This window comes from Lemur catta, chromosome 15 (genome assembly GCF_020740605.2).
Source record: "Lemur catta isolate mLemCat1 chromosome 15, mLemCat1.pri, whole genome shotgun sequence".
Classification (NCBI taxonomy): Eukaryota; Metazoa; Chordata; class Mammalia; order Primates; family Lemuridae; genus Lemur; species Lemur catta.
Window position 1 is genome coordinate 30,121,775 of NC_059142.1, and position 18,981 is coordinate 30,140,755.

Sequence of the window (18,981 nt, forward strand, 5' to 3'; positions counted from 1 at the left end):
TGTGCACTGTCTCGGTACAACAGTCCTATGAGGATGGCAACTTAAGAATTCCCATTTCACAGAAGAAAATGTTGAGACACAAGGAGGGTGTGTAACTTGTCCATGGTCACACAGTACAGTCTAGACATGCATCAAAGCTTGTACAATCTGGTCCCCCAGTTTTTTTTCTACATAGCATACAACAAGCTAAATAGAGTCCTTTCCATGTTTTTATCTTGCTAACTTTTAACATAATTAGCACTACTTCATTAAAGAAGCCAACTTGGGGCTCCTTTTCATTGTGTATGCAGTTCTGAGCTTCAGTGGCCTCATTTTCTTTCATTTTGGGGGTTCAGTACAGTTCTCAACGACTGCATTTTGCTTCAGCTGAAGATTCATTATGCAAAACACCTAAAGATAAGGCTAAGTCCACCTCACTCCCAACCAAGAAAATGAGACTGAAAATCAGTGATGGCATGTAATTTTCTATCTTCCAGGTTGGCAAAACTGCAATGATGAATAATACCCAGTGGTAGCAAAGGAATGGACAGAAGGGCACCATCACACACACCATCACACAGTGTAATCTAGCAGAGCATTTTTAGAGGTCATGTGACCGTATCTTTGACAGTACCAAATATGCACATACAGTTTAGCTCAGTTAATTCCTCTCTGGGGAATTCATCCTACAGAAATATTACGTCCTATAGAAATGCTACAGAAATACATACATACACACACATACCTGCATGCATGTATATATAAAAATTATATACCCACACCCTGCATTTATACAACTGATATATGTTTGTGACAGTGAAGAAATGGGAATTACTTAAATACTAGCAACAGGAGAGAAGTGAAATAAACCATGGTAATCAATAGAATGGAGCACTACGAAATAGTTGAAAAGAATTAGGTATTATCTATACACACTGGTACAAAAGATCTTCATGACATATTCTTAAGTGGAAAAAAGCTAGTTGCAGACCAAAATATATACAGTGATTCTACTTACAAGTTTAAAATAACCATTATGTGCATTTATTTTTATATATCATCTCCCTATATATATTTCCATACATTTTTTAGAAAAACATTACCTGCAGGCAATATACCAGTCAATGGTAGTTATTTCTGGAAAGGTAAGGAAAGCGATTTGGCTTGGATATATTGCTTAAAAAGAGAATTTCACTTTTTACTCCGTATATATCTGTTCTGTTTGGCTATTTTACAATCAAGGATTACTTCAGTAATTAAAAAACAAAAATGAGAGAACAAAGAAAGGACCAGAGGCTGAAGCAAGTTGATTTTAGTGGCAACCAGACTAGATCCTCATATTAATGACTCATACACAGTAAATCAGCTTAAAGTAGCAACCACAACTAAATTTCTGTCTTCCCTATTCTGGAGAGAGGCCATCTCTCAGTCAGTCAACTCTCTCAGGAATGATCTTACGATGGTTTTTAGCCATGAGCAAGCTCTAGAATTATACAATACGTAACTCTTCCTGGATTGTCAAAAATGCCTTCTTGCTCTAATAAAAGATGGTATCATAATAGTGATGGTCTTAAATGTCTGAATAATTTATATATCACCATAACTATTTTTTGTCAATAAAACCTTGCATGAACAAATTTAATCTATAAGGCAAATGATTTCATCTGTAGTTAGCCACATGAGAGTTTTCCCATGCACTTAGGTAAAAATATTAATACATAGCCCAGACAGTAGACTCTTGACTCAGATCATAGATTTCTCCCTCCGATTACCATTTTTATCCTCGGTTCAGCCAGCTGTGCCGCTGCAGTAGCCCAGTCGGCTCGTAATGATTTCAAGTGCTCTTCTAATTTAATGAAATAAACTCAATGAGTTATGCCATCAGGGCTTTGCCATCCTTTTTTTTTTTTTTCAGATGTACTTTATAATTATGTTAGCTTGTACCTAATAACTTTAGCATTAATTATCAGACTTTTTTTTTTTCTTCCTGGCCAACACCAATCAATTTTCATCTTTACACACAAAGAACAGGTAATTTAACAGATTAGATCCATTGAAGGTGTCAGTTAAAATGCTCCTATTTTTGGATTGCTTGTCTGTTTGATTTTTTTCTCCGACATACATTTGTACCAAGGGATTTGTTCATAGTAATCCAGCTTTTCTGCAGCAAATCTTTTTTTCTGCCATTTATGAGACGTTTTGTCTTAAATATTGACTTGTATTAATTTTAGATATGTCATGCATGGCCTCAGTCCAAAGCAGTATGATCATATTTCAAAGAGAGACAGAGACTCACAGGCACACAAGGAGAGGCAGAGATTAAGTGGCCTGTGAGCAGGTCCCATGGATGCATGCCTGGGGGAGACGCGGTGAGCAGCCTGCTGATTCTTTTGTAGACTGGGGTTCAGTTACCCAGGGAGAAAGTCATTACCCCTCACTGGGAGGTGGAGGCGAGAATGTGGGTGGGAATGGGCAACAGGCCAAGGGGGCAGAGATTTGGATTCTCTCCAGGTGAAAGGAAGGAAGAAAAGGGACTCCCATTCAAGTTGAAAGTCCAGCAGCCAGGGTGCTAAGGGGCAGGGGGAGTGGGCCAGATGAGTGGGACCAAGAGCTACCTCCACATCCTGAGAAAGAAGGGCAGACTTACCACCAGGGGCTCAGGGATGGCCTGTCAGCGCCCCCAGGGCTGTTCCCCGAGGCTCCAGCTTGAGGCTGCCCCGCCAGCCAGCTCTGTTTAGAGACTCCTCACCATGGTTCCCAACCAGGAACTGGGAGCTCTGTGCTCTCTCTGCAAACATGCCTGCTGCAGTGGCACGCTGGGGTGAGGCACTTGGTCGCCGTGTGTGCAGGTGGCGTACCTTCTCACCACCTGTCCTCACAGGAGGTGAGACACCTGACATTTTAGGTTAGGGATTTTTCTCCCTTTCCTTTCCTGGAAAATGTATCGGGGCTAGTACTTTGTTGCTTGCAGCATGGTTTAAAGGAAAAAATTCAGAGCAGGTATCAGTAGGCTCAGATTTTAGTCTTGGCCTTCATTCATTCATTCACTTGGCCTTCATTCATTCATTCAACCTATATTTATTGAGTGCCTATTATACACCAGGCACAAGGCCCTGGGTTTTGGAGGGTGAACAAAGGAGAGAAAGTGATGACTGAATTTGCAAACCCGTAGAGGAGACAGACTTTAATCAGCTACTCCCACAAGTAAATGTATAATTACAGATTGTGATGTGTAATGAAGGAAAGACCTCAGGGCTCTGATCACTTACTCGAGTGAGGGTGGAGGAGGGAATACCTCATCTGAAAAGTCAGGAATACATTCCTGGAAAGTGAGGACGTTAGTAAGAATGAACTGGATGCATGGTGGGGGGCGGTGTGGGGGCAGCATTCTAGACAGAAGGAATAACAGCTGTGCCAAGACTCTGAGGTAGGAAGGATGGTACGTACGTATGGTATGTTTAGAGAAGGCCTGAGTGGTTAGAACAAGACAGTAAGAGGACGACTAGCTTAAAGAAAGGTCGGAGTGCTTTAAGGCAGCGGTCAGCAAGGCTCTTTTTATTGCTGTTATTAAATAACAGGAAGCTTCCATTGGCCAACAACAGTGTTAGTAAGGCACTCCTTGCAATCAAGCACCACAAACTAACCAACCTCTGCTGGCCTTTAGATAAAGGAAAGCTCTAACAAACAGGTGGGCTTTCTATGTTCCTGCAAAGCAGCTGTTAGTGGAGCCAGTTTAACCCATACCTCTTCCTCCTTCCCAGGTGGCCAGCCCTGCACTGTATTCTAATATCACCTGTCCCCCGGTAGTGAACGCTTCTTATTGGCCAGGCACCGTGTTCAGCACTTCACATGGATTATTTCATTTGGTCCTCTCAACAGCCCTAGATAGCTGTTTATTAGAGATGTTGGCAAATATTCCAGGTGTCTCCCCTCTTGGTTTATGATAGGATTGTACTTCCTACTTCCTTGAAGTTGGGTACCTTTAGTCAATCCGAGTGGAGAAAAACGAGTATGCCATTTTCACACAGAAGCATTTAATTGCCAGTGTTCTAGTTTAACCTTTCCTTTTTTTCAGCCATTCTGATTATGGAAGTGCATGTCTGGATCAGTGATTCTCTACCTGGGGTGACTTTTGCCTCCCATGGTATGTTGGAAATGTCTGCTGATAGTTTGAGTTGTCACAACTGGGGGGCGGTGGTGCTACTGGCATCTAGTTGGTGGAGGCCAGAGATGTTGCAAAACCTCCCAGGAGGCACAAGACAGCCCCTCATGACAAAGAATGATCTGGCCCCAAAATGTCAATAGTGCTGAGGTGGAGAACCCTTGGTCTAGATGGAGGCTCCAGTAGCCTGTGTCCCTGAATAACCACAACGAACAAATCTCCTCTGCTGGTCTGCACTGCACATGAGCTTGAGTGAAAAACAAAACTTTGTTGTATTGAGCCACTGATAAATGAGATGCTTGTTACTCCAGCAAAAGCTCATCCATCCTGACTAATACAGAGGTAGATGCAATGATTATTCCCATTTCATAAATCAGGAATCTGAGACTCAGAGATGCCAAACAAGTTGCCCAAGACCACACAGCTATGCAGAGCTGGGACTTTTACCCAGATCTTCTGGACTCTAAAGCCTATATACTAACCACTCTGTTAATGATTAACCAAATCTTCGTCATTCAGGATCCTGTTCACAGCACTCAAGGAAGAATGGCCTTAACTGAGAGCCACTGAACCCTTCCCAAGGGAAGAAGGCAGCGTACAAAATTACTACTGTTTGTCTGAAAGCTATTTGTTGAGAGAATTCAGAAAGATGTTGAGAAACAGGTTTGGCGTAGAAAGCAAGATAATATCTCAACATTGTAATATTTTACTTTTGTCCCCCATACTTCCTGATACATATAAAAACTTTAGCCTAGTCCTAATTCTGATACTTTGGAGACATCCTTTTACCTTGAGAAAAATGATGATTGTTAGACACTATTCTCTTGACAGGACTCTGGAGTTTGGGTTGAAAGGTGGGTTCTGCCTTTTCCTAGCTGTGTTGTATGGGTTAAGTTACTTAACCCTTTCATGACTCAGTTTTCCTCATTTGTTAAATAAGATTGGAGTGGCAATAGTACAGTTCTCATAGGGTTGTCAGAGGGATTTAAAGATCTAGTATTTGCTGTGGTTATCACAGAGTGTGTGACAAGCATTTATTAAACACATGAAGTTTTTGGTGAAGGAATGCAATGAGGAAAGAAGAAGCCATAGGTACCATCTACGATGACTCCATGTCCTGACACGTAATCAAAGTGCTGTGGGAATACAGTGGCACTTAATGAATTTGAGGGTGGGAAGTTCAGAGAAAGCTGTTCAAAGGAACTACTGCTTGGACAGGCTCATAGAGAAAGAGTAGGAGTTACCAGGTAGACACAGCAGTGGGGCCAAGTGTGAGCCTTCCAGAAGGTGCCTAATGTGGGAACAGGGCAAAGGCCCTTGGAGAATGTGGAGCAATTTCCCTGGGGAGACTCGCACAGGGGCGTGATAAGAGACAACACTAGTAAGCTCTTTTGGGGCCAGATAATGAAGAATTGTGAATGTAGCTTAGAAGGTTCCTGATAAGCTCCTTAAATGCAGCCCCTTAAAAATAGAGAAAACAGAGTAAGGGCCTGAAGTTGTAGGAATGGGGGCAGACAATTAAGAATTGCTCTGAGCTCCGTGACCTGTCCTTGCAAAATTCATTGTTGTGACCCTCTGAAAACCAGTGAGAGTCAAAACAAATGGTGACTTAGACATTTTCCTTTTGGGGGGAATATAGACAGAGCTGTTCTGATAAGATCTGAAACCACCAAGCTAGAAGGGCAGAATCCCCAGTCTCTACTTGTTTCCTAAGTTTTTGGGCATCCATTGTCCTTGCAGGGACTTCAGGTAACCCAGGCCCAGCCCCCGTGCTCTGCAGCCCCTGTCAGGCCAGTGCCCCAGCCCCCGGGTCCTCTCAGCAGCCCACCTGCCTCTGCCAAGGCTCTGAGGTGGGAGGAAGCCAGCACCTCACAAATTCCATCCAGAAATCCAGGTACTTGATCCCTGACATTAAAGAAATGGAGAACTCTGCCCCTGGATTTTATCATTTTCCTTGGAGCAGGGCCTGAGGTGCATGCAAAATTGAAGTTTCCATGATGCTCTAGGGGGACAGCCCGAGAGCGAAGTGGTGTTTCCACTGTAAAAATGTCTCAGCGTGTCTCTCGCCAGTGGACTCCCAGGAAAATGCCCACTGCTTCGGTTTCCCAAGTAGGCTCCCAATGATAATTGTTGTTATGCTAAAACATAACCAATGTTTATATTTCACTTGATACATCTCTAAGTGTTCCACCTTGAATTTTCTATTTGCTCCACAGCAAAATCCAGAGGGATGAGTTGGAAGGATGGGGTAGCCTTCAAGATGAGATTTTTTGAGGAAGAGCAAATATTATTATTCCTAAGTGAGAAGTGAGAAGATGGGGACACTGAGGCGCAGGAAAGGGAAATACTTGCCAATGTCTCATGATTAAGTTATGACAGTTTTGCCATCAGAAATTGGGATTTCAGGTTCAAGCCATCTATCCAAGCTGCTGATAGGAAATGAACCCACTGATTAATTTGGTGTCATTGTCAACTGGCTGGGAAATCAGTCTACCAGCCCTGGTGTTTGAGAGCCGGGTGAGATCTTGCAGATGAGCCAGTTCTAAGGTCTCCGTTTCGTAGGTGAGGGGCACTGAGGTCCAAGGCTGACCTCTGTGTTCATGTTCAGTAAACTGTATTTCAGCTCACACATTGTTGTCACTTAATGTTATCGTCACAGCAACTCTGGAAAGGGCAGAACTGGCGTCATTGGCCGTCATTTTACAAAGGTATTGGTGGAGCAGAGCTTGTTAGACCACAGGTTTTGGAGTCATACCTGGCTAGAGTCCTGGCTGTGTGACCCTGGGCAAGGTGACAGAGGTCATCCATAAAATGGGGACAATATTATTTTCCTTGCAGGGTTGCTTTGATGGTTACATACGATAATATGTATAAAGTTCTTACGTTGAGCACAGAGTAAATACTCAGTGGATGACAGGTATTACATTACTAAAGTCTAAAGCAAGGTTTCCCAGCCTCAGCACTACTGACATTTTGGGCCAGACCTTTCTTTGTCGCAGGGGCTGCCCTGTGCGTTGTAAGATGTTTAGCAGCATCGCTGGCCTCTACCCTTAGATGCCAGTAGCACCCCTACTTCCTCCTCTTCTCCTTGTTGTGACAACCAGAAATGTCTCCAGAGATTTCCAAATGTCCCCTGGGGACAAAATTATGCCCGGCTAATTTAGAACGGCTGGTCTAAGGCTTTCTGACTCACTCTGCTGTAATGTTACTCTCTGTTGCACATACACACACACACACACACACACACACACACAAATTAACTGAAAAAATGCAAACAAACCCCAAGAAGAAAAGACAGATAGGCAGAAAGAGAAGGGAAGAATGAATAGAAGGAAGGGAGGGAGAAGAAAGGAAGGGAAGAAGGAAAGTGTTTCAGTCCATTATATCAGAAGGAAAGAAAGAGAAAGCAAGCAAGAAAGTAAGGAAAGGAGGAAAAAAGAAACAAAGAAAGAAAAGAGGGGAGAAGGAAGGAGGCAGGAGGAGAGGGAGGGAGGCAGGGGCCATTCCACGCAAAGGCAGTTTCACACGTGCCTTGGGAGGTGCTGGGGCGGCCGAGCCACTCCTGAGATCAAGTGCGTGACATTGTCTTTCCACATCTCTCTGTGTTCCGCCCTGTCCTCTGACGGTCTGCTCAGCCCACGCAGATTGTGTTCCACGCAGAACCACCCACTCCTCCTTCCCTCCAAACTTATGCTCCTTGGCTATAGTTTCTTCTGCCTGGGGTGGGTTTCCACATTTTGTGCTCCCGGCGAAAGTCTATTCCTTCTTAATGGTGCTAACCGGGGTCACCTCCCTCTGTGGGACCTTCTCACCAGTTCCCCAACCAGGCAAAGTCACTGCTTTTTCCCTTCTGTACACACAGTACACCCTCTAGTCTTATGCTATCACTCTACGTTACAATGACCAATTTCTGTAATTCTCTGTCCCAGGAGACTGTGAAATGCTCAGGAGCAAGGTTCGCCTCTCACTCGTCTTTGATCCTCAGCACCTGGTCCATCGTCTGGCTGGATAAAGTAGACATTTGCAAAGCGCTCCTGAATGAATGAGGGAGGCTTGGAAGGTAGCTGTCCTGTGACCCTTCTCTCTTTGAGGGCTGAGGTGGCTCCTCGGGTACTGTTTTGGGAAGATTTGCAACACCCCCTCCCTCCCTTCTTTCATGCCCCGCTGTGCTTCTCAAAGAGTACTTGCCACGTAGGGGGACAGCAGCATCTGTTGCCGGGAAGCGGGGCAGAAGCATAGAGCTCCGCCAAGGGGCACCCGGACAAGACATTTGTCTGCTGCCGGCTGGGCTGGTATTTGTCATGCAAATCACCTGAGCCTCCAGGACTATTGTGGCCGCTGGGGCAGGGACTAGGGGAATGGCTAGCTCTGGGCACCTGCAGCCCCCGCCCACTGTGACACCTACAGAGGACGAGGTTTCTTTATTCCTCAAGTTGACTAAAAGCGCAGCAGGGTGCTAAGTGCGCTGAACTGGGTGTCAGAGAACTCCGAAGGGATCCTGGTTTCCCTGCGGCCCTGCTCCAGCCAGTTCCCCTCTCTGGATCTCAGCACAGTCACCGAGGAAAAGAGAAGCTTGGATTTGACGAGTGTTTCACAAACTGAGAGTTGTGACCCATTAAAAGGTCTAAAATCATTATTTTAAAAAGGAAACAGACCAGAAAAGAAAACAATGAACTGCCTGGCACTCTGTAAAGGCAAATATATATTCAGGAAATGATGTTTTCCGGGTCAGTGTGTATGTGTATAAAATCTTTATCTCGCTATGGGTTGCAATAAGGTTTAAATGATATCAGGTTATATGATTTCTAAACTCCCATTCAATTCTAGCCCTTTTATGTCATTGGTGAGCCAGGAAGAAGACAGAGGGACATCTTCAGGACCGGGCAGACTCCCATGTGAGGATCTCAGTGGCTTGTTCTGTGCATAGCTCTCTTCCATATTGTAGCCACATCAGGGAAAATTTATAATTGCTGACCACTCAACAAACAGCTAATCTGTTTCCTCCGCCAAGATCTCCCCCATCTCTCTCTGCCCCCTTTGTGTAGCTGGTGCAGTCCCAGAGATCCCTGAGGGCCCAGTTCAAATATCACTTTCTTTTTGCCAACCTCCCCGTGGACCCAGGCAGAATGAATTGCAGTTTCCTGGGTGTGCCCCACAACTCTGCCCATACCCCTCCACCAGTACTTCTTGTTTTACTTAAGACAGCTATTTCTATGTCTGCCTCCCCCTGTAGACCGGGAACTCTTTGGGAACCCAGGAGCTGTTTATTTCATTTCCCTATCATCAGTTTGAGACACGGGTTTGAAACAGAGCAGACACCTGCGTATGCTCGTTGTTTAAACTGAATTCTCTTTTCAGCAGATCCTATATCTGCCGGGCCATTCAGGAAAAGAAATTGCTTTCATCTCATGGAAGGACCAGCCCCACAGTGGGACTGGGCAGAGCCCTGTCGCCCAACCCTCAGCAAGCCCCTGAGCTGTCCCCACCAAGGACAAGCCACTGCCCGCGCTCCCTCCTGAGATGTGCTGCTCTCCAGTCCTCTCCCGGCAGATGTTCTGCAGAGGAAGCTGCCGTGTTCCACTTTCCTGCGGTGCCTTTGGCTCAGCCCTTTCCAGACGTGCTAACCGGAGGCTGCCATCCACGGGGGCCTGTGCCTTTGATCCTGTTCCCCTCTGCTCTTCCCGCTCTGCCAGGATGCTCCCTGTAGAACTTGCGGTGGACAGTTCCAGGCACATTCTTTTTCATGTGACTCATTACCTGAATTGCCTCACTCTCTCCTTCAGTGCTGATTGACTTTTCAAAGGCGACTGCAATTGGCATTTTTGCTCATTTTACAGACATCCAGATGCAGGCAGTCTCCAGGGTCATCAATGCAGCTCCATTAAAGGGCTCGAGTTGTTAACTACCAAGTAGCAGATGCTCATTTACATATTTTGCTGTGCATTTTAATGTAATATTTAATTCTCAAAAATATATGTTTCCCAGAGCTTTGATTTACCCCTCACCAGACACAATTCTCTTCTTAGGATGTCAATGCTCAGGTTATAATATTATGGCCATAGGGTCATGAACTCAGTGATTTCTAAAATCTGCCTGCACTCTCCAGTCTTCAAGTGGAGAACCTGACACTACAGATTCTTGTGACCCCACTTCCTGGGTAAAAGACGGCGGGAATGGGCTCGGGCATGTGTAATTTTCAGGAGCGCCTCAGTGGATTTTAACTCATGTCCGGGTTGGAGAGCTGCTGTTTGACATGACACCATCAGGGAATGAGATGTTCCCTATTCATGAAGTCCCCGGTAAATATAATTTACAAATTCAAGAATCTAATCAATTTAACCAGTTATGTCTTATTGTTGTGAATTTTAATTTATTAAATAGAAATAGAAGGTAGTGAACATAATTAGCCTTTATGTTTATGATGAGTGTTACCTTGAATATTAAGTGCTGCACCATAGTCTAATGATGTGCTCATGTATAATTGACTGTATAGCAAAAGGGGCATAGTTTTCTCCTTTGATAAGTGGCTCCAGATAAAATGGTGTTAAAAGAAGGATCTTCAAATGGCAGCAGAGGTAGGGGGTGCATCACTATGTGTTAACATGTACAAACTCTCTACAATGGCTTCCTTTTTTGTACATAACTAGGATGCAATTTCAGTAGAATATGGCACTTGAAACATTTCTCAAGTGTTGGAGGTGGGTTTCCAGGGGTACTACTTGGTAATAAATGCAATCTGTGTCCTTGAGGACAATAATTTTAAATGGCTGACATGGGAATAGAATCTTTTAAAACTGTGTTTAATCAACATTAACTAATTCTCCAACTTCGGTATGAAGGAACAACTAGGTTGCTTAGTTAAAACCCAGATCATATAGCCTCACCTCCAGAGATTCTGACTCATTAGGTCCAGGGTAGGGTCCAGAATCTACATTTTAAATAAGTGCCCCAGCTATTCTGATGCAAGGGGCCAGTCAACCAGTGCTTCTCAAACTATCTCTGGTGTGTGAACCATTTTATTTTTGCATCTCAATGTTCTGCTAACCAATATCTGGTCTCTTAGCTCATTCATGGAACTCACCACATGAATTTGACTATATCCAAATTAGTCTATGTCTTATTCTAAGGGACATATACTTTGGAGGTTGTGGCAGTGATAATTTGCTGCAAAAGTTTGTAAACACTTACTCTTGAGGACTGGCACTGGTCCACAGAGCACACATTGTGTAGCACCATCATATAACACATGGTAAAAAATACTTCATTAAAGGATGAGCTGCTGAGAAGTCCCTAAGCCCTAGTAATCCTAGGAATCCTAATAATAATCGCTTTGACAGAAATGAATATCTAATTGGTTAAAGTGTAAGTTGATGACAAGGCAAGTTTTGGAGCATGTGATCTAGCTTTAAGAGAAGAGAATGGAATAATTCACTTGTGACACTAACTTGTCTCCTGCAGAGTGATGAAGGAGTGGAAGAAAGGAGTTATGATAAGATGACAATTGTCTTAGTCATTTTGAGCTGCTATAACAGAATACCATAGACTGATGGTTTAAACAATATACCTCTATTTCTCACAGTTCTGGAAGCTGGGAAGTCTAAGATCGAGGTGCTGGCAGATCCGACATCTGGTGAAGGCCTGAGGTCTGCTTCCTGGTTTTTAGAGAGCCATCTTCTCATTGTATCCACACATGTCTCCTCCTCAACCCTCATGATCTAATCTAATCACCTCCCAAAGGCCCCACCTCCAAATACCATCATATTGAGTGTTCGAACTTCAACATATGAGTTTTGGGGGGACACAAACATTCAGCCATAACAACAACGGTACAGAACCCTCTCTCAAGAGTTCTGTGTTTGCCATCCAGGAAAACCCTGAGAGGACCCAAACCACAGGTGGAGTTGGGGGAACCCCAGTTCACAGGTTGGCTAAATCCTAAATTTGGGAATTGGGATGGAACAGACTTTTTCCTTAAGATGAGACTGAGGGTGCTCAGGGCCCACAGTTCTGCTGGAAAGCGTGGCTTGGTGAGGAAAGGGCTATCGGAGGACCGCCGACTCTCTGTACACTACTGCCTCCCCAGAGCTCCTGTCTCCCTCGGTGATTGCAAAAATATTAGGATCAACTTTAGAAATAGAATAGCAAGAGCTATCATTACAGCAACTGTTTACTATTAATACTTAATTAATATGCCCTGATCTAATTATCATGTGGTTCACTAGAAGCACGGCAGGGTAACTTTGATTATGGCACTGAATATCTCTATGCTGCATTGTGCACGTGTAATACAATTACTGTCCACAGCCTGAGGCAAAATACTAATATCAGCTCCAAACACAGCAAGGTTCCATAGGTGATGCGCACTGGCTGGCTCTGAGAGATCTCTCCTGCTCCATTTCATCCACTATAACAATCACCAGAGAAGCTGAATGACAGTCACCTAATCTCAGAATCCTAAGTCCAATCATAGACTCCTTCCTTCCACAATCTCGCTTTTCATGTTTAATTGGTCTCCAACTCCTTGTATAACTTCCTTTCAGAGAAGATGGGACAAATACAGAAGAACAGCCGGGAGTGTACATGTTCTTTCTAGATTATTCTTTTCTTTCTTTCTTTCTTTCTTTTTTTTTTTTGAGACAGAGTCTCATTCTGTTGCCTGGGCTAGAGTGCCGTGGCGTCAGCCTAGCTCACAGCAACCGCCAACTCCTGGGCTCAAGCAATCCTTGTGCCTCAGCCTCCCGAGTAGCTGGGACTACAGGCATGTGCCACCATGCCCGGCTAACTTTTTCTATATATTTTTAGTTGTCCAGATAATTTCTTTCAATTTTTTTTAGTAGAGACAGGGTCTTCCTCTTGCTCAGGCTGGTCTTGAACTCCTGACCTCGAGCGATCCTCCCGCCTCAGCCTCTCAGAGTGCTAGGATTACAGGCGTGAGCCACCGCACCCGGCTCTTTCTAGATTTTGATCTTGCTCTTCACTGACATTTTGCAGCAAAATTGGGGGTCAAATATTGGAGAGAATAATTATTGCAAGCAAATCATTAGTGCCTGTGGGGTTTTCCTCCATCTAATTTGCCCCATCTTTTCTGTTTATGGCTACTTCCTTCATTACAGTTTGAGCTCTTCTTTCTGAAATATGGCTGTAGCCACCAAAGCAGCCTCCATCTTCTGTTCTTGTTTCCCCATCTCTCCCCGTTCCCCCATATATATGCATGTATATCCATATACCCCCCCCCATCGAAAGGTGAAATGACCAAGTCACTCTCCACTGAGTGCCCTTCTGTGAAATCACCCACAGGCTGGGGTCCCAGCATCTTAGGTGTGGTGGGTCCCTCCTGACCTAGCTTCCTGTTGCCTCCTGAGCAGCAGCCTCCTCCCCTTCTCATCACACTGTCCCTCCGGCCATGCACATCTACAGTCTCTCAAATGGAGGAAAAACTTTCCTTAATCTTGCTGATCCTCTACCAGGAACCCCCTTTTCCTTAGATTCTACCTGGAGAATTTCTACTCACCCTTTAAGGCTGACCTCCAATGTCTAAATTCTTGGCTTCTCTAGGAGACCAAGAGCCTTTCGGCAAATGGGGACTGGGCTTAATCAACCTTTATACCCCCAGACTACAACAGATGGCACAATGCCAGTAGGCACTTAACCCACACGTGTTGCACATCCTAAAACAATCATGGCAGAATTATGAGTCAGGCTGTAACAAGGAAAAGGGAAATGTGGCAGGCTTGGAATTCCAAATATGACTAACTCTTGCCAATCGAAAATCACCATTCTGTTCACCTGAGATTGTCCAAGTGTGCTAAATGAAACATCATTTAAGGAATAAAGCCAGAAAATCATGCACTTAAGTAACTTGCGATGTGACCCATCCCCCCCCTTCTGTGTTCGTTAAGTGAAAGTCTCAGGGGTGCCCAGTTTGGCTAAGAAGTCTCAGCCCTTGCATAGGAACCACTTTCTCCCACTTAATCCACTGCTCATAAAGGCTCCTGGGGAAGAAAATTGGTATGCAGAAAAATAGCATGTCACTTCTGAGTTGTGACAAGGTAAGACTATCCATCCATTACTGCTCCTGCTCTAAACCTGCTGGGCAAATTGTAAAACGGTAAAGAACATCTTAGCAGGTGGAGACAGGCTGGCGAGTTGCAGCCGTTTTTCCTCTTAACCTCAGGGCCATGTGAGCTTGGCAGATGTAACTGGAAAGACATTTTGTTCTTCTCTGCATCTACCACCCGACACACACACACACACACACACACACACACACACACACACACACACACACACACACACACACACACACACACTTTCTGACCCCTAGAGATCTACTCTGGGCAGCAGTAGAATAAATGTATTTATTGTTACTTTTCTGATCACAGATATGAAGGTGAGGTTGGCGGTTGCCATGAGGTGTTAAAATACAAATGATAATTTCAAAGTTTCTGAGGTTCTTTATGCAGTTAAAGGTGAAGGCTTTCATTCATTTATTCGATAAATATTTAGAGAACTCTCACTTTGGGCCAGGTGCTTTTCTGGGCTCTGGAGATACTTCAGTTAATAAAACAAAGTGCACGCCCTTATGGAGCTTACACTATAGAGTAGGAGACAGACAATAAATAAACAAAGTCCTAAGTGTGTCACATGTCAGAAAGTGATAAATGCTACAAAGGACATAAAGCTGGCTGCTGTGATGGGGATAGGGTGGGGGGCTGGGGGGGGGTGCATGTGTGTTGGGGGGGTGTGTAGAGGGGGCTATTTTGTATGAGGTGGTCAGAGAACATCTCCCTGAGATGAAATCATGCAAGTAGAGACTATATTAGTTTCCTGTGACTGCCATAATAGATTGCCACACACCGGGTGGCTTAAAACAACAAAAAAATCATTCTGTCATAGTTCTGGAGACCAGAAGAATGAAATCAAGATTTCAGCAAGGCCGTCCTTCCCTCCAGGCTCTGGGAAGAAGCCATTCCTTCCTGTCCCCTGGGGGCTATCAGTGATCCTTTGTCCTGTGATCACATCACTCCAGCCTCTTCCTCTGTGTGTGTCTAATCTCCCTCTGCTTCCCTCGTATAAGGATGCTGGTGATGCCATTCGGGCCACCCGGCTAATCCAGGATAAACTCCTCTTTCCCAGATCCTTAACTCAATCACATAGAACAGTCACAGATTTGGGGGATCAGATCATGTATCTATTTTTGGAGGGCCACCATTCAGCCCCTAAAATGCAAGGAATAATATTATCCAAATACTATGATAAATACCACATGTATTCAATGCTAAATTGAACTAATCAATCAACACTTGTGTGCAAGTACAGTAGTAAAACTCAAGGGAAATCCAGTAGGTCAGGGGAGAAGGGGATGTGTAAATTCACACTTAACAGGTACGATGCACACAAACTGGGTGAAGGGTGCACTTACAACTTTGACTCAAACTTTACAAAAGCAAATTATGTAACTAAAATCTGTGTACCCCTGTAATGTACTGAAAAAAAAAAAATAATAAAAAGACAGAGAATCTGAAAGTGGTGCTTCAGGCTGGGAGAAGAGCAAGTGCCAGGTGTCCGAGCCCAGAGCAGGCTTTGGCTGCAGAAAGCCAGTGTGTCTGGATCGGAGAGAGTGAGGGTGAGAAGGATGGAGACGAGGGCGGGGGTGTAGCCATGAAGATCGTGCAGGGCTGGAAAGGACTTTAGCCTTTTGGCAGAGATGAGAAATCACTGGACGGTTCTGAGCAGAAGAGTGGTATGAACTGGCCTGTATTTCACATGGCGGGTGGGGCACAATCTCTTAACAGACATTTAAAGATGTGCGCATAGGTCTAGAACAAGCTTTTGGTGGGCCTGGAGTGTGAAGAACTAAAATTCTCTAGTAAGCAGGAAATTGGCATTTTGGGGGTTGCAAACCTCAGGGGAGGGAGAAGGGAGGAGGGGGTGACCACAGAGAGAGGTGCAGTATGGGAAAGGCAAGCTGGAATCTAGGGCAGAATGGGAGTTGGGGAGACATGGATTTTTATGGCTGGTTATCTCATCTTCATTTTTAAGTTTTTGCCTATACCATTCCTATATTCCCCTTCCATTATCCCAAACCTTCAGCAAACATACCAACCTTGGGTGGCAGTTCCTTTGGACAAAAGCAATCCTGACTGTTCCAAAGCACTTTGGGGCCATTGTTTGGAATCTAAACCAAAGTCAGGTAGATTTTAATTGAAATTTCAGTTCCAGGACCACTTCGGATGGGCAAAGGCAGGCAGAAAATACTGAGAATGAGAGACTATAAGGGCAGCAACTAAGCGTTATAGGGCACAGAATAAACGGACTTGAACTTGACCAAGATTGTATAGCCATAGTTGAGGAGCTGGGTTTTAAGCCCAAGCAGACTGACTCCAAGGCCCCAAATCCTAAATTACTAAGCTGTTGAACTCTTTGTGCTGGAAGCAAATTGAGAGAAAAAAATGATTTCGTATCATGCCACTGTGACAGGGTTCGGTCATGCTACCTGTGGAAGGCAGAACCCTAGGATGTCCCTCCTGTCTCTGCCAGGGTTGCCCACCCTGACTCCTGGGACTGTGAACATGATGACATAAGCTGCCTGAGATCATGTCAGGTTACCTGGCAAAAGGGATTTTGAAGATGTGATTCAGGTTAGCAATTGGATAATTTTGAGTTAATCAAAAAAGACGTCATCCAGGTGAACATAATCTAATCACAGGAGCCCTTGAAGAGCAGAGCGTTTTCTATAGTCAGAGTGAATCAAAGTACAAGAAGATTCCAAGCACCTTTGCAGGATGGACAATGGAAGCCCCAAAGAGAACAGCCTCTAAGAGTAGAGATGGACCCCACACCAACAGCCAGCAAGAAAACAGGTTTTCAGTCCCACAACCACATGGAACTGAATTCTACCAACAACCCCAGTGAGTCTGGAAGAAGATTCTTCCCCAGGCCCTGAGACAAGACTCCAGATGGCCAAAACCTTGACTCTGGCCATGTGAGACCCTACATAGCGAACCCAGCCAAGCCTACAGGGCTGCTGACCTACAGTGCTGTGAGCCAATAAATGAGTGCTGTTTTAACTGCTAAATTCATGGTAATTTGTTGCACAGCTTAGAAAACAAACACACTACCTCACTTCCCGTGCCTACACTGTGATGCAGACAAAGAAAAGGAAAAGATAGAGCCAATTCCTTACTGGTTCCTCTGGGCAGGTGGGTCTCTATGCAGCACAGAACATTTCAAATGTGCATCTCAGCCCTTCTCCCAGCCAGGCTGGGGGCACTTGTGCAGAAAGGTTTCATTAATTTTTTTTTTAGTAAGCGTGTGCTTTATGATAATTTTTCTTTTTCTTCTTTTCTTCTACATATCTTGCTGCAAGCTTTCAAGAGTAAGTACTATTTGGAAATGTCATCACACTAAGTTGGTTTCTATAAGTGACATATTTAACTATAGTTCCAGAAATTATCTGGGGGTTGGGGAAATGATACTCTCACTGCCCCCACCTTCTTATACCCCCATGAAGGTTACATATACTTTGCAGAAGATCATATACCAATTGAAGTAGTCAATCCATTTACCTCTGAAGCACCGGCTGCGTTGACAATCCTTTCAAGCAAAGTAGTTTTCTTTTGAAAATTAACCACACATCCTCCAGCTGTTTTACGTGAGGTCCCTCCTGAGCATCTCTCTCTTTGGTTGAAATAATTCAAATCTGGATGTTATCAACCTGGCAAAGCGAGCTCAGTCCCCATTTGTTTTATAAAGAAGTCAACGCTTTGAACACAATGTTCACTTTCCTTCGGGGGAAACATCTCTTGATAAGTGGAAACATTTTTTCAGCAAAGAACCTGCTGCTCCAGAGTTGTTAAAAAAACCGGTTTAACAACGTTTCCATTTCTGCATCAAATGTTGGGGCAAAAAGAATGTTGAGAAGTGAACTGAGTGTGTGTGTGTGTGTGTGTGTGTGTGTGTGCGTGCGTGCGTGCGCACACGTGTGCATTTCTTTGGAAGAAAAATGAGGTATTTAAAAAATAAATTTTAATTGATAAGTAAACTGTTTAAAATATATATTGCAACATCAATTATACACTTATATTCAATGACTTCGCTGTATCATGACTACGGTTTCATTTTGTTTTACGATTTTGATTAACACATTTTTATCATGTATCTGTCATTTTTGTTGAACCAATTTCTTTGCTGGGTTGGTAAAAGACCTTAATTATTACATCTCTCATTTGGGAGCTACCATTATCTACAGAATTCAGAGTATTTGATTTACTTCAACAAAAATATTTTGAGGAGCTACTACCCTCTATGCTCTAGACCAGCTGGGAGGGAGACAAGAATGAATAGTGCACAGTCTCTGGCCTGAAGATGCTCGTAGTTTATAACAATGGCTCTTACATATGTCCCAGGGATGCAGACCCCGAATTCCTCATATTCTTTGCAAATACCATGATGTGTTGGTAAAAAATACTCAAATTAAAGCAAACACCTTACAGTATTATGAGAAACCATACATGATTTTATACTAAAATCTAGTGTAGATCATTGTGGGTACCAAAGATTTAAGAAGAAAAAAAGGGAAAAACCTAAGCACAAGGATAATTCTATACTGAAATGTTTTCTGTAGATTGGGAAAGGGCCATTGCAATTGTAGTTTATCACGGTTTGGGGTCACTGTTCTATTAGGAGAGGTCAGTCCATAAGCAAAATGAATACAGCATATTAGAAGTCCTTACAAAGTTTACCTTTGAATTGAAACACTGCTTGCTCTTTTTCTGTGCTTGTCTTCTGAATTTTCAGCTCTTCTCTATTGCAGAGAGGTTGGAAACTAAACGACTTAC

The 18,981-nt window shown here is 43.9% G+C and overlaps 1 long non-coding RNA gene across 1 annotated transcript; it reads left to right on the plus strand.

Moving 5' to 3' along the window:
- The first annotated feature begins 2,292 nt into the window (after window positions 1-2,292).
- LOC123650591 lies at window positions 2,293-10,503 on the plus strand. The gene is made up of 3 exons (XR_006739425.1): window positions 2,293-2,348; window positions 8,071-8,201; window positions 9,500-10,503. It is a non-coding gene; the product is annotated as an uncharacterized LOC123650591 (long non-coding RNA).
- The last annotated feature ends 8,478 nt before the right edge of the window (window positions 10,504-18,981 follow it).